Here is a 12,835-nt window from a genome sequence, read left to right as displayed (position 1 = left end):
GCAAGGAATGCATCAATGTGCCACTGCGTAAGTGTGGCATTGAGCGACACAGCTGCTCTGCCTGCTGTCCTACATGACACAGTGTCATTCATATGTGACTGTCAGTGACATGTGGGGAACTTTAGTCTGCCTCCCATCACTGAGGGGTCAGCCCCCAAATTATATTTGTTTAGATAAATAAGACTTTCTTACTGGAGGAATTTCAAAAATTAGAATAATATTAAAAGCCAAGAAATAATAAGGAAAGGGTAGGAGGGGAAGTAAATGGAGATTTATTTGGCAAGTCCTTAACAAAATGGTGAAATTTGTCAACACAAGCATGAGGAGGCATCGATGTATATTTTTATTGAGACTGAGATGTCTACATGGCTGACATTTCACTTCTGGCCCCTTACAAATAACCCCCATGATATAATAAAATAAATAAATAAATAAATAAATAAATAAAACTAATAACTAAATAAACAAAACCTTTTTAAACAATAAAACTGAAAACTAAAAACTAAAAACAAATTAAAAATAAAAACACATGAAGAATACCAAACTATAATATCTCTGAATTGGCTTCTAATAGCATCTATGAACCCCTGGAATAAGCATATTTAAAATATACTGTATATAGGTGCAGAGAGCAATAACGACAACAGAAGGATTCTTGTGAAGAAAGAGTGAACATAAAAATTTTAAAAATTAAAAACATGAAAAGCTGCTCTAGCAAGTTTCGTTACTACTGAGGGTTCTCTCAGCACACAGACCAACAACAGGGATTAATAAACAAGACAACTTTATCTCTTTGTCAGTCCATGAAGGTTTCCTCTGCTTGTCCCTTCTGTTGTCTGTTGGCCTCCAGGTCCAGCCTTAAGAGAGGCGAGTGTGATTACTCAATGAGTACCAGCTGAGATCATCAACTCACCTGGCAGCTCTCACAAGCCTTCCCCACCTCTCTCTCTCTCCTGCAGCTGACTGTAAACCACACCAACCTCCACAGCTGCTAACAATAACACAGCACTGAGGTTGACCATGTGTCTCCTCTATTTCAAAATTTCTTGGAGGGACCAGGCTTTTTATGAATTTTCATATATCAAAGGGTTCCAGGGCAGAGTTTTCTGAAAATACTTAAAAATGTTTTCAAATGACCGGTGATAACAATCATCTATACTGTAGTCCCTTTCAGCTGCTCCTCATTGGTGTATTTCATTATCTCTCCTCTCCACTGCTTTTGATGTGCACCTCATCCTGCTGCACCAACATAACACTCACACATACGGATGCCCGTAAGTTATTTCCGCTCTGCTGATAGTACAGCAGATTGAGCTGAATAATCCTCCGCAGAAGACACTACAATTTTAAAGCCTCATGCGAACGCATCATCAAACACAGACAGGAACACAAGAGCACCTGTTGCTTGCTGACACCCACTGGTTGCTGTAGCCCAGGATTCTCTACTGCAGTTTATCCCTCTCTTTTTGTGTCTTGTCCCTGAACGGTTATTTAATAATGTTGAATATATTGACAGTTTAAAAGAAAAATATTCCAAACATCAAGGAACTCAAGAATTTCAGCTTCTTTTCAACACAAGGGAAATTAAAAATACACTTTGTGGGCAGTATTTTAAGTGCTACACATCAATTGCATATACCGTAAAACTTCTAATAATAGCCCGGGCGTTTATTTGCTTAAATCACTGAACTCCCCCTGCCTTTATTTGGGACAGGCCTTTAATTCCTTTAGCACAAAACTAAACTAAACTAACTGCTGCTTTTCTTGAGTTTTGTTCAGCAAATTTGACAACTAACATGATGATTCAGAGGTTTTTTTTCCTTCTCAGAGTGAGCATGAATTAACATTATACTTTGGTGTTGATAGTTTTTGTAAAATATAGTGAACGATTGAATTGTGGAGAATCTAACTGATCTAATGATGTTCATTATGTGTATGTTAGAGGAAGTTTAAACATTTATATTTGTGTAGGTGATCAAAACGACTTAAAACTCGCTCAAGCAGATGACCCGGTGGGTTTTAAGAGGCTTTATAGATCGAGATAATTTCTATAAAATCCAGACCAGGCCTCTATTGGAGACCTGCGTTTATTTATCAAAACGTGTAGCCACACCAGGCTTTTAAAAGAGACCTGCGTCTATTAGGGACCCTGCTTTTATTGGAAGTTTTACGGATGTATATGCATATGTCCATGTCCATGTATGTATATGTCCAGGTATATAACACAGTACTGCTTTGGTTTCCACCAACTCCTGAGAAGAATATATGTCTCTGAATCTTCTAGATGTTAATTTTCTTCAATGTCATAATGTGGATCATAAAACCGAAACAGCTAGAAAAGCTAAAAAAGTCGAAATGGCCTTGGAAATGGAAAGAGTCCTAAAGCATACCCTGCTTTATTTTACTCTAAATGGGACCTTGCTTTACAAAATGAACATCATGCTGTATGGAAGAAGCAATGAGACTATGAGCTCATTAGGAAATTGTTTAGTGAGCTAATAAATCAAGTGAGAAGTAGGGTCATTTTTTCCATATGGCTCAATATTATGTGACTTTTTGTTTTTGCAGCCAATGGAGCTGCCCCCTGCTGGCCAACAGAAAGATTTCAGGTTCAAGACATTTTAAAGATAAGTTTGTAAGCAAAGTTTTTGTTTGTTTGCCATTTAGAAGCAGGTGACACTGAAAAGAGGGTCAAATATGGTCGATGGAGCTGCCAATATTGTGTCCGTCATTCAAAAACACAAATGCTATGTTCCAAAAATACATGGATGGGATGGTGATCTGCAAAAGAGGATGAGGGTGTGCACACAGCTGGCATGTTTTCCCCACTTCATCCCACCTCTCCTTCAGTATCTATGGAAAGAGCTCTGCTTCCGTCTATATCTGTTCATCCATTATGCATGACCAATTTACACTGTCGAGATGGAAAGGGAAGGAGTGCGGAAGGGAGGGAGGGGGAAAGAAAGAGGAAGAAAATGGCAATTTACTGAAGCTGCAAACTGATAGAGTCTATATCTATATTAGTGAGGATAATCAGGATATTGGAAATGTGGCCACATCTGTATGTCTTTCCATAATGGATGACCCATTTTCACATTTATTTACACAAGTGGGGAGAGACAGCAGAAGAGAACAAGTATTGCCACTCTCTACCCGGAGGCGATCCTATCTTGGAGCATCATTGGCAGGAGTCTGCTGTTATTGCTTACCTCACACACTTTAGTGCGTTTGTGTGTGTGTATTTGGGACAGTAATGGCCCTCTCTCCTTGCAACAGATGCCCTTAACAGATGTCATTCAGCTACCGACAGTGACAGTCAATAAGACAATGAATAGTAGCTCACAAACCCGCTCCGACCATCCATTAGGGCTTCACAACTAATCGAAAAAAACATCAAATCGTAGCACTGACTGTTGCACTTTTTAAACTGCACAAGGCTGAAATGTCTTCTTATGGGGAAAAAGGGTGATTCAGTAATCTCTCAGAGTATTGCTGTGCAGTGCAGAATGTCAGGCAATTTAAATGTTTCCATTTTATTCAGCCCAAGCAAATCTGATCTGTTCAAAAATATATGGACAGATTCTCTGGTGTTGGGCTTTTCATGCCAAGACCTGTTTTTTTTTTTCTCCAAAAATCCAAATTTAGAATTTTTTTAAATTTTTAATCGACCTATGGTAACAAGTAAAAAGGAAAATAAGAAGGTGAGTACCAACCACAGACATATGCGTATTTACAATTACTGCTTTCATCACCCTGCCCAGACCAGGTATTTCCATTATTGCAGTGAATACCTTTCAACAAACATATTCTCTAGTCCATATCCCACTGTGGCTAAATGAGCAATAAATCCACCATCTTTCTGAATCATCAGAGACTTGTATCCCTGTCTGTGTTATTTATTAAAAACTACTACTATTTTCCTGCTTGTCGACTATAAGACAATGCAGAAGCTGTCAGCTGCCGCTGTCAACATGTACATTACAAGTGTAGCGGGGGTGTTTGAACTGTGCCTTGAGAGGATATAACTTTAATATTAAAACGCAATACTGTAAAGACTATGAGCAAATGAGATATCCACAACACAAATCTTTCTTGTTGACATAATAACTGATAGCCGAAAGGCCCCACGCACCCACACAGGCGTCTTCTCATTTTGAGGTTGGGTAGAACTCTGCTGGAAGTGTGCTCCAAACTACTGTTTAAAGATTTTAAAGAATCAGAACATGTTCCATAAAACTAACAGGAAAATCAAGGAGATGTCAATCAGTCTGTAAACACCCACACAGTCATAGAGGTTTGAAATCTGACATCTGCAGGCTGCTATTTACATGAATTCATTCCACAATCACAGTTTTTACTTCATCGGTACCTCATGAATAAAGAAAGGAAAATCAGGCTTATATTTATGCAGTAAAATATATTACATCTAAAAATAAAGGTCTGGCTATCCTTTTTCTTGTGCCACCTCCTCCTGAAACCCATAGGAAATGACACTGAGGCCTTTATTTCAAACACAAAGCATGCAGTCTATGTGAGTTCTAATTTCCTGTGAAAAGGGCATTTAGGAATTTATACCATTCTGATTGGCTGCAGGGTGTCCATTATGCCCTGACGTAGGACACCTACTAAGTAGTTTCAGTGAAACAGTTTACTGATCTAAATTAATGCACTGAAATAAACTGATTAAAAACAAAATATCTCTTAGTGTGTAGTCCTTCACTGTCTAATCCTCTGAACGCCACAGGATGGCAACTGTAACAAAAAAGCCCCTTCACTGCCCCTTAAACTTGGTTAAGTGATCATCTCACATCCCATTCACTGTATTTGTTCATTAAAACCTTAATATTGATTGATGATCTAAGGTTCATCTCTTTACTGGAGTACTGAACAATGTGTCCATTGCAAACTATTCTTATTGGATGGTAATGGTTGTTCCAGGTGTTAGTGAAGTCAAGTCAGATGCTACCATGGAAACGGAGTCAGGACTTGTCAAAAACGTTCGATTTTGATTGCAAAAAGCATTAAAATATATATTTTTTGTTATTTCGCCAGTTACCATGGTATAAGCAGCATAATGCCCTTCAAGGTGTAATTAATGGACTTTGCAGATGCAACCGTCCAATGCGTCTCCATGTCCATTAATTATTGATAATGGACACCTTGTCAGGCATTATGCCTTATGTAAGACCCATGGGGGTGTGGACAATTAAGTCTTCTGTCAAAATGGCAGAGATTTTCGGCAAACGCCGTTTTGGCAGTAAGTAATCAAATGAATAATTATATATTGTTTCTGTTCTTCATAAGGATCTTATTTTTAATTTATGAGAGTCCTAACTATTTAGATTTTAGAATTTTTTTTTTTTTTAAGCCTTGCAAAATACACATTTTAACACATGTCCTTTGTGGAAGACAATGGGACTTGCTTCTTCTCATTTTTAACCATTTTCCTTACTTCGGGAAACAGCACTGACAGAGGCAGGGAGATTATATGGCGATTTAGATTGCTTTATTTAAGTAATTAAAAGTCTTGAATAGATCAAACTATCCAGTGTTTCACAAAAGACTAGAGATAAGAAAAATAAATGTAATTCCAAGTAGAAGAACTATTTTTATTTCTTTCCAATCCCTATACCTTTAATCCTCTCACAACTCAGATTTAAAAAAGGCTGCTCACCGATGCAAAAGACAAATATCTGGTAGCACGTTATTTCATGTGCACCTAAGCACATAAAACACAGTGGAGATAAATACCTTTTATGGCTGAGTTACCAGCTCAAACTAAGTCACATAATCTGTCAGTCATCGGCCTGTCCATCTATCGTCATCTCTCTCTCTGATCTGTTACTTCCTCCCTCTCTCTCCATCTATCTTTCTCTGATTCCTTCTCTGATTTATTCTCTACCTCCCTCCACCCCAGCCCCAGCTACTTGAGCCACAGAAAATTGTTATTGGTTATCTATTATGGATTAGCAGAAAATTGGCTGCAGCATTTTCAATTCCCTTATTAACAAATGTAGATGTAACCATCTCTCCGTTCTCACCCCAGAGCGGTTTTCCTCTCTCTTCCTCCCTCTCCAGCCCATATCTCCTCCAGCTGTTTAAACCTATGATAGCAGTGCTGATGACATCCGTATGCTTCGGTTAGTGGTTAGTGTCAAGGCAAATAATGGCAGTGTACCTGCAAGCAGTGTGTGTTGGAACTGTATGTAATAAGGCCTGTGTAATATGAATTATTGAACGCTGTTGATGCTAGCCAGGTCCTCCCTGCCTGCAGGCTATATCTCGGAGATGGCATGTTAGCACAGCCTTAGCTTCCACCAGTGCCATGCTTCACATACTCTGCACACATTCAGATGCACATGCAGCGAGAGCTATCAAGTGTTATCTGCGTTATCTCCCGTATGCATGTACCATTAAAGTAACACATAAACATACACAAACATCCTGCAGGAGAAATGAGCTATTTTTTCTTTAACCTTTATTTAACTAGGAAAAGTCCCATTGAGTTACAGTAACTCTTCTCCCAGGGAGCTATGATTTAGTTGTAAGCATTTGAAGTAAACAGCATTACATTTTCTTCCATACATACATTTAAAAAAGATGTTTAGATTTAAAAACTTTCCCAGCCAGTTCAGCAAAAGCAAGGATATAATCTTAGGAACATTTCACAAAGTTTGAAGTGCTATGAGAAGAAATGTAAAGGCAAACTGGATTGATAAACATGGGGTTTTAGTTACACACTCTCACCCACATGTTGCAATACAGATCATTAGCTCATCTAATTAAAACATTTAAAAAGCATCAATTTTGATTGGCCTGTCTGCGCTTCGAAAATGTCAACAGGACCATAACTGGTAGTTACTAATATATGATAATAAAACCTTGATAAATGGATATTTTAAATTGCTAGCAGCCACTAAGCATGACAGGTAGTTTGCTAACTGATCCCTGATATTTCAGCACGGCAGAAAAATAGATGAATGTCTCAACAGTTCAGACATAGTTGTCAAAGAAAACAAGCATTACTTAGACCTAAACAAATTCTGCTAAAGTAGACACCCAAATCTGATATTATTTCATAAATATTCTTTATCTGAGGATCAATCTGTGATGTACATTGTCTAACTAATACATACTGTAACAATATAACATTTGTAGATACATGGAGAATAATGGTAATCAATTCTTATTTTATAGTAATATTATATATTTAAAAAATCCATTGTATCACCTTTGCTAGCCTCTAAATTCAGTGTGTTCAGATGTTGAGTATGGTGCCTTGATTGAATGAATGAAAGTGGACAAAACTTATTGATGTAAACTATGCAACAGAACATTTGTCAAATAAATAATGACGGAGGATGACCCAACCCTTGGCCAGTACTCATCACTTCTTTGTCGTAATAGGTTGCCTATACAGATAATAAACATAACTAACCTGTCTGCCAAACTCAATGTTGACAGTAGCTGTCAGTTACAATGTTTAGGAACTAGCTCCATTTTTAAGGACCAGTAAGTAGGACATAGTGGCATCTAGGGGTGAAGTTTCAGATTGCAACTAGCTGAACACTGCTCATATCTATATTTGAGGAATGAAAAAGGGTTGTGAAGTGTATACACAACAATTCCCATATTCAGGTGATAATACACTAATGAAAACATAGTTATGCATAATTTATTCCATATCTGCATATATATTCTCCTAAATTTTACAAACTGGAACTTTCAAGCAATTTTTTCTACAGTATCATATGCATAGCGACAACAGTGGCTAATTAAAAACAGTTTGGAAGAGGGTAGGATTAACTAACATGGAATCATCCATTATGAACAGAATTTATTAGAAACTGTGATAACATAGTCTGTCAGCTTCGCTTAATCTTTTTACACATGCAGGTTGTTTTCTGTGTTTTCCAAATAACACTGCAGATTTCATCAAATCAGCTGGGGCAATTTCATCATATTTTAGCTGCCAAAGGGGATGCTTTCAACTCCTCTAATAAAACCAAGCCTCAGCACTTTAGTGTCCCTGTCTTTCATCCTCCTCTCTCTTTGTCTCTCTTTCTTCCTGCCTGTTGATGGCCGCCTTTGAAGGCACAGAGATAAATATGAAGAGAGAATGTGTTTTTGTTGTTTTGAAAGACAAAATGAAAAAGCGATGGCCGTTGGCTCCACTGTCAAATGTCCCAATCATCCTGTGTGTGTGTGTGCGTGTGTGTGTGTGCGTGTGTGTGTGTGTGTGTGTGTGTGTGTGTGTGTGTGTGTGCGCGTGCGTGTGCGTGTGCGTGTGTGCAAATCTGTGTAAGCAAATACCCTTTACTATACTCAGTCAAAGCAAACACACACCCTCAGACATAAAATACAAAAACACATTCAAAGGCTCATACACCTGAATACAGCAGAAAGTAAATGTTTATATGTCAGTTATGCAAAGCTGAAGGGCAAAATGTATCTACAAATACATGTGTGGTGTATTTGTTTGGATTTGGAAGTTCACATACTACATGTAGCTGCTGAATGGCAGTGATTATTTTTGAAACTATTCTGCACATAATGTTACTGTAACATGTAGTTCTAACCATATACCGCTAGTCTCAAACCCTTTAGAACTAGCACTTAGGTTAGTCAGTTTGGATATAAAATGTTTAAATAGTTTTCCTATGCATAATGTGTACACTTAATCAGTAGACCATTTTTTTTATTTGAACACAAAAAATACAGGATATTACTAAAAAGTTTATTCACATCATAAATCACATCATGCTTCTTTTTGTAACCGACGTAGCAGTACTACTTTCTTTGTTTTTGTGTTTAGTGTTGTGTGATCTGATGTGCCTTAGAGGCCTTTTTCACAGTAGACATTTTGACATGTTGTAGCAGGAAAAGAAAGGTGTAATTAATAGCATTAATAATGGTTACTTTCCTTTTTGGTGTTCGAGTTCCAGGAATCTGGTATTCTTGTTGAATGGCTTACTGGGATACTTGACTGAATCTGAGCAATTGTTGATGTTAGTAGTTCTACCTGTGCTTTTTCTGCTTTGACGAGTCAAAATGAAAAATATCGGTGGCAGTTTATTTGAAGTAGTGTTCATAAGACTGATATGACACCTGCCATGAACATGGAGTTTATAATTGTTGTCATGAAATGTCATTAAAGTGTAATTACACCCACAAATACTCCCTGCCTCCCAGAAAGTAGTAGAGTTGGGTACAGAAGATGTCTTAAAGTCTAAAAGATGATGGGAAGTCACTGGATTCCATTGTCAATTTAAGGCTCTTGCAGACCTTTAGCCCCTATTATAAAATAACTCCTGTAAGTCTCAGGCAATGAATGATAGTATGCAAAGCTGTACTTTATGTACTGCATGTAATGGATGGGGATATGAATTGGTACTTGTTTTCATTGTTCATTATAATCAGTGATAAAGGAGTAAGAGAGAGAGATTTTGAGGGACAGATAATGTGTTTACTGTATGCTTCAGGCAGCAGGCTGCATAGGCTGTGCCTTTGAAATGTTTATTTACATTAGACAGTGGCAGAAATAAAGAGGGAAAAAAATCACAGACGAAAGTGGATTCTATTTGTGTTTTCTTTAGGCTTTGTTGTTGTTTTCACTTCACACGGAAGAATAACATGAAATATGCGACACAGTATATCTACTGTGAAACACCGAGAAAAAGTTACTCTATACATGTAACAGGAAGCATGCTAATATTATTGAATATAAAGTATATACCTACTAGATATGAAGTACTTGAAGTATGTCAAGGTCTAAAAATACCACAAAATGAGATACCTAATCTGCAGTTGTTTTTGTTACATTAAACCAGGTGTAGAAGCTGTAACACTGCATGAAAACCGAGATTGTCGGCACGATAATGCCTGGCAATCCCTGCAAATCTCCATGATTGTCCGCAGTTACCAGCAGTTCACTGCGAACTTCGCCTGTGTTGATTACGTCCAGCAACGTACTGGCGGGGGGCGGGGAGCGGGCGCGCGCACCCCCCGCTAGGTGTCAATTGCTCTAATTAGTATTTCAATGTTGCGATTGTCTGGCCTGCCTGAGTGAAACTAACAACCATTGGATGAAACCACAGACAGCTCAGAAGTAAAATCACCTGTGATTGGACAGCAAATCCCTCACTCATTGGTCACCTTTGGGACATAAGGTCATTTGCCCCTCCCATTTTAATTATACTAATATAAATATTAATAATAATGTAAATATCAATAATAACATAAATATTAATTATACTAATATAATTAGAATACTAATTATAGAATTAGAATACTAATTATTATTATTGCTATTATTATTTAGTGAGAACTACACGTCACAATAGCAGTTCATTGAGATTAAGAGACATATTGAATGAAGAGCTTTATTAAAAAAAATAAAAAACAAACATTACACACACACACGCTTTGCACACATTAAAACAAATCAAATCAAATCAAATCATTGATTCAAAATCAAATGTTTTTTGGCCGCTTCAGGATCATAATAGGGTGGAGCAGGGCTTTCAGAGGGTGGCCCATGATGTAGCCTTTTGTGGTGGGTTGCACAGTATCTGGGGTCTTTCTCCAGTCTCTTCTGTAGAAGAGAACACAGGGCAGACAGTTTACGGCTCCTGAAGGATGAGGGCCGAACTAGCCACCCAGCTTCCCCATCAGCTGTGGCATCCTCCTCATCGGACATCAAGTCCACGGTGGTGCCCCTCCTGAAGTCCATCTCTTCTGGAGCTAAAACAGCCCTCCTCGCTTCCAGCAGCTGGAAACACAAGCAGTATAATTAGTGCTGTTCTATGGTGTTAACACAAGATAATATTACTATTATCAGACCTTCAGATGCTCTGTGCAATGCTTGTAAAGCTGAATGCTATCCTTAAAAAAATCGTACCCTTTTTCTTCTCTGTCTGGTCCGGGCTGCACCTTTCATGGCTGCTGCTTGGGCCGAAAGGTCTGGTTGACTATATCTGAAGTTCTTCCGGACAGTTTCATAGGAAAAAGAGGGGCAATGGGCATACATATTTAATTTAATTTAATTTTTAATTTACACCACAAACAACAACTTACGTATAAAGACTCCAGTGTCCACACCACACATGTTTGGACTTGCAGAGAGAGTTTCCACCAAATAACAAGTCACAGCCGAATTGTGGGGCGAGCTCAGTCTGTCACAACAAATAAAAAATAGCGTCAGGTCAGATACATTTACATTTACTTATACTCAGCATCGTACACAAGTTTTTTTTCTTAAAATCTTACCCTTGTTTGGGGTCATAACGCCTGTCGTTTCCCTCAGAGTTATGAAGACGCCGCACGGTTCCCTATAAAAAACAAACACATAAAAGTTCATTAATATATACAGATAGGCCTGTATCCAGGCTGAAGCAGCAGGGATAGACATTCACTTTAAAAAGAAATCTATTTACCGCAATTTTGGTATTGTGTGCCCTTCGTCTCTTAAAGTCAAGAGTGTGATGCTCTGGAGTCAGCAACTGCTTCTGCAGCACTTCTTCGAACTTGAGTTTCGCCGGGGGAAAAGTTTAGCCGCCGTCCAGACATCTTTTGAAATTTGAAATTCGCGGAGGAGAAGGAAGGAAGTAGATTCAAAGTGTTGTAAAGAGCATGCTGTGTTTGTTTATATGCTCGTCTCGGCGAGACCGCCCCTGCGGCCACGACCTCCCATGTGATTGGATAACCCCTTTGACACGATGACGTAACGCGATGACGTAAGTGACGTATTTAATGACTTGGGCTGTCTGCATATATGACTGGCTTTCAACCTGAAATAGGTACACTCATATGCTAAGTAGAGTTATTTTTGAGTTAATGTCTGCATATATGACTGGCTTTCATTCTCTTTACTAATGCATTTGAATTTTATACATGCATAGGATAATGATGTGGCTGAGGATGACAAAGAGGAGGAATATCTTGCAGAAGAGCAAAGTGAAACCCATCCTAGCATGTGTGAACCAGTATCAGAAAAAACAGAAAACTTACTGATGAAAGTTCTGGCCATGGTGATTCTGTCATGGCAGACATAAACAAAGAGCCTTGATGAACTGCAAGCAAGGGTGGAAAATGTCAAAGTACCACATGAGATTGGAAGAATTCCCTTACGGATTTCATCTGGCTTTACAGGTTTCACAGCAGATTAATGGAAAAACTGGACAACCACCTTGTTTTGTCTGAAGGGGCTTATCAACAAAGGACACTATGACATGTGGTTTGAATTTGTGCAGGCCTGTATCATACTCTGTTCCAGAGTTATATCCATCCAAAGACTGGAAGTAGCTGATAGACACTTACAGACATTTCTGGCAAAATTGGTTGAACTGTTTGGCCCATTGCACTGCACCCCTAACATGCATCTAAATCTTCATTTAAAGGAGTGTATTTTGGACTATGGACCAGTTTATTCTTTTTGGTGTTTTTCATTTGAGCGTTTCAATGGATTATTGAGAAAGTTCAATAACAACAATAGGTCAATTGAAGTCCAGATTATGAGGAAATTTCAACAGAGTCAGCAGCTTAGCATGCCATGGACATGTGGATATGGAGCTGAATTTGCTAGTATTTTGGGGGGTCAAATGGTCGGCACTTTTTCATGTGATGACATAACTGATGTGCTTTATGTGAAGCACAATGTTTTGGTGTCAGCAGAAAGACTTCTCTTGGAAAACTGTACTGTTGTGCCACTTTCTCCATTCCACCAGATTATCTTGGATGAACATGACAGACATGCAATGTTGACAATGTATCATCAGATGTACCCTGATAACTATATTAAGGTTGACCGTTTTGGCATTACATGTAAAAGGGTAAC

General features: G+C 38.3%; 1 long non-coding RNA gene across 1 annotated transcript; it reads right to left on the bottom strand.

Annotated features, from left to right (window-relative positions):
* Positions 1 to 10,368: 10,368 nt before the first annotated feature.
* On the bottom strand, positions 10,369 to 11,169 carry LOC127371810 (uncharacterized). The gene is made up of 2 exons (XR_007886455.1): positions 10,901 to 11,169; positions 10,369 to 10,771 (listed from the first exon to the last, which is right to left on the bottom strand). It is a non-coding gene; the product is annotated as an uncharacterized LOC127371810 (long non-coding RNA).
* Positions 11,170 to 12,835: the final 1,666 nt, after the last annotated feature.

This window comes from Dicentrarchus labrax, unplaced genomic scaffold (genome assembly GCF_905237075.1).
Source record: "Dicentrarchus labrax unplaced genomic scaffold, dlabrax2021, whole genome shotgun sequence".
NCBI lineage: Eukaryota > Metazoa > Chordata > Actinopteri > Moronidae > Dicentrarchus > Dicentrarchus labrax.
Note: the sequence above shows the minus strand (reverse complement) of the source record. Positions and strands in the feature narration are given on the sequence as shown.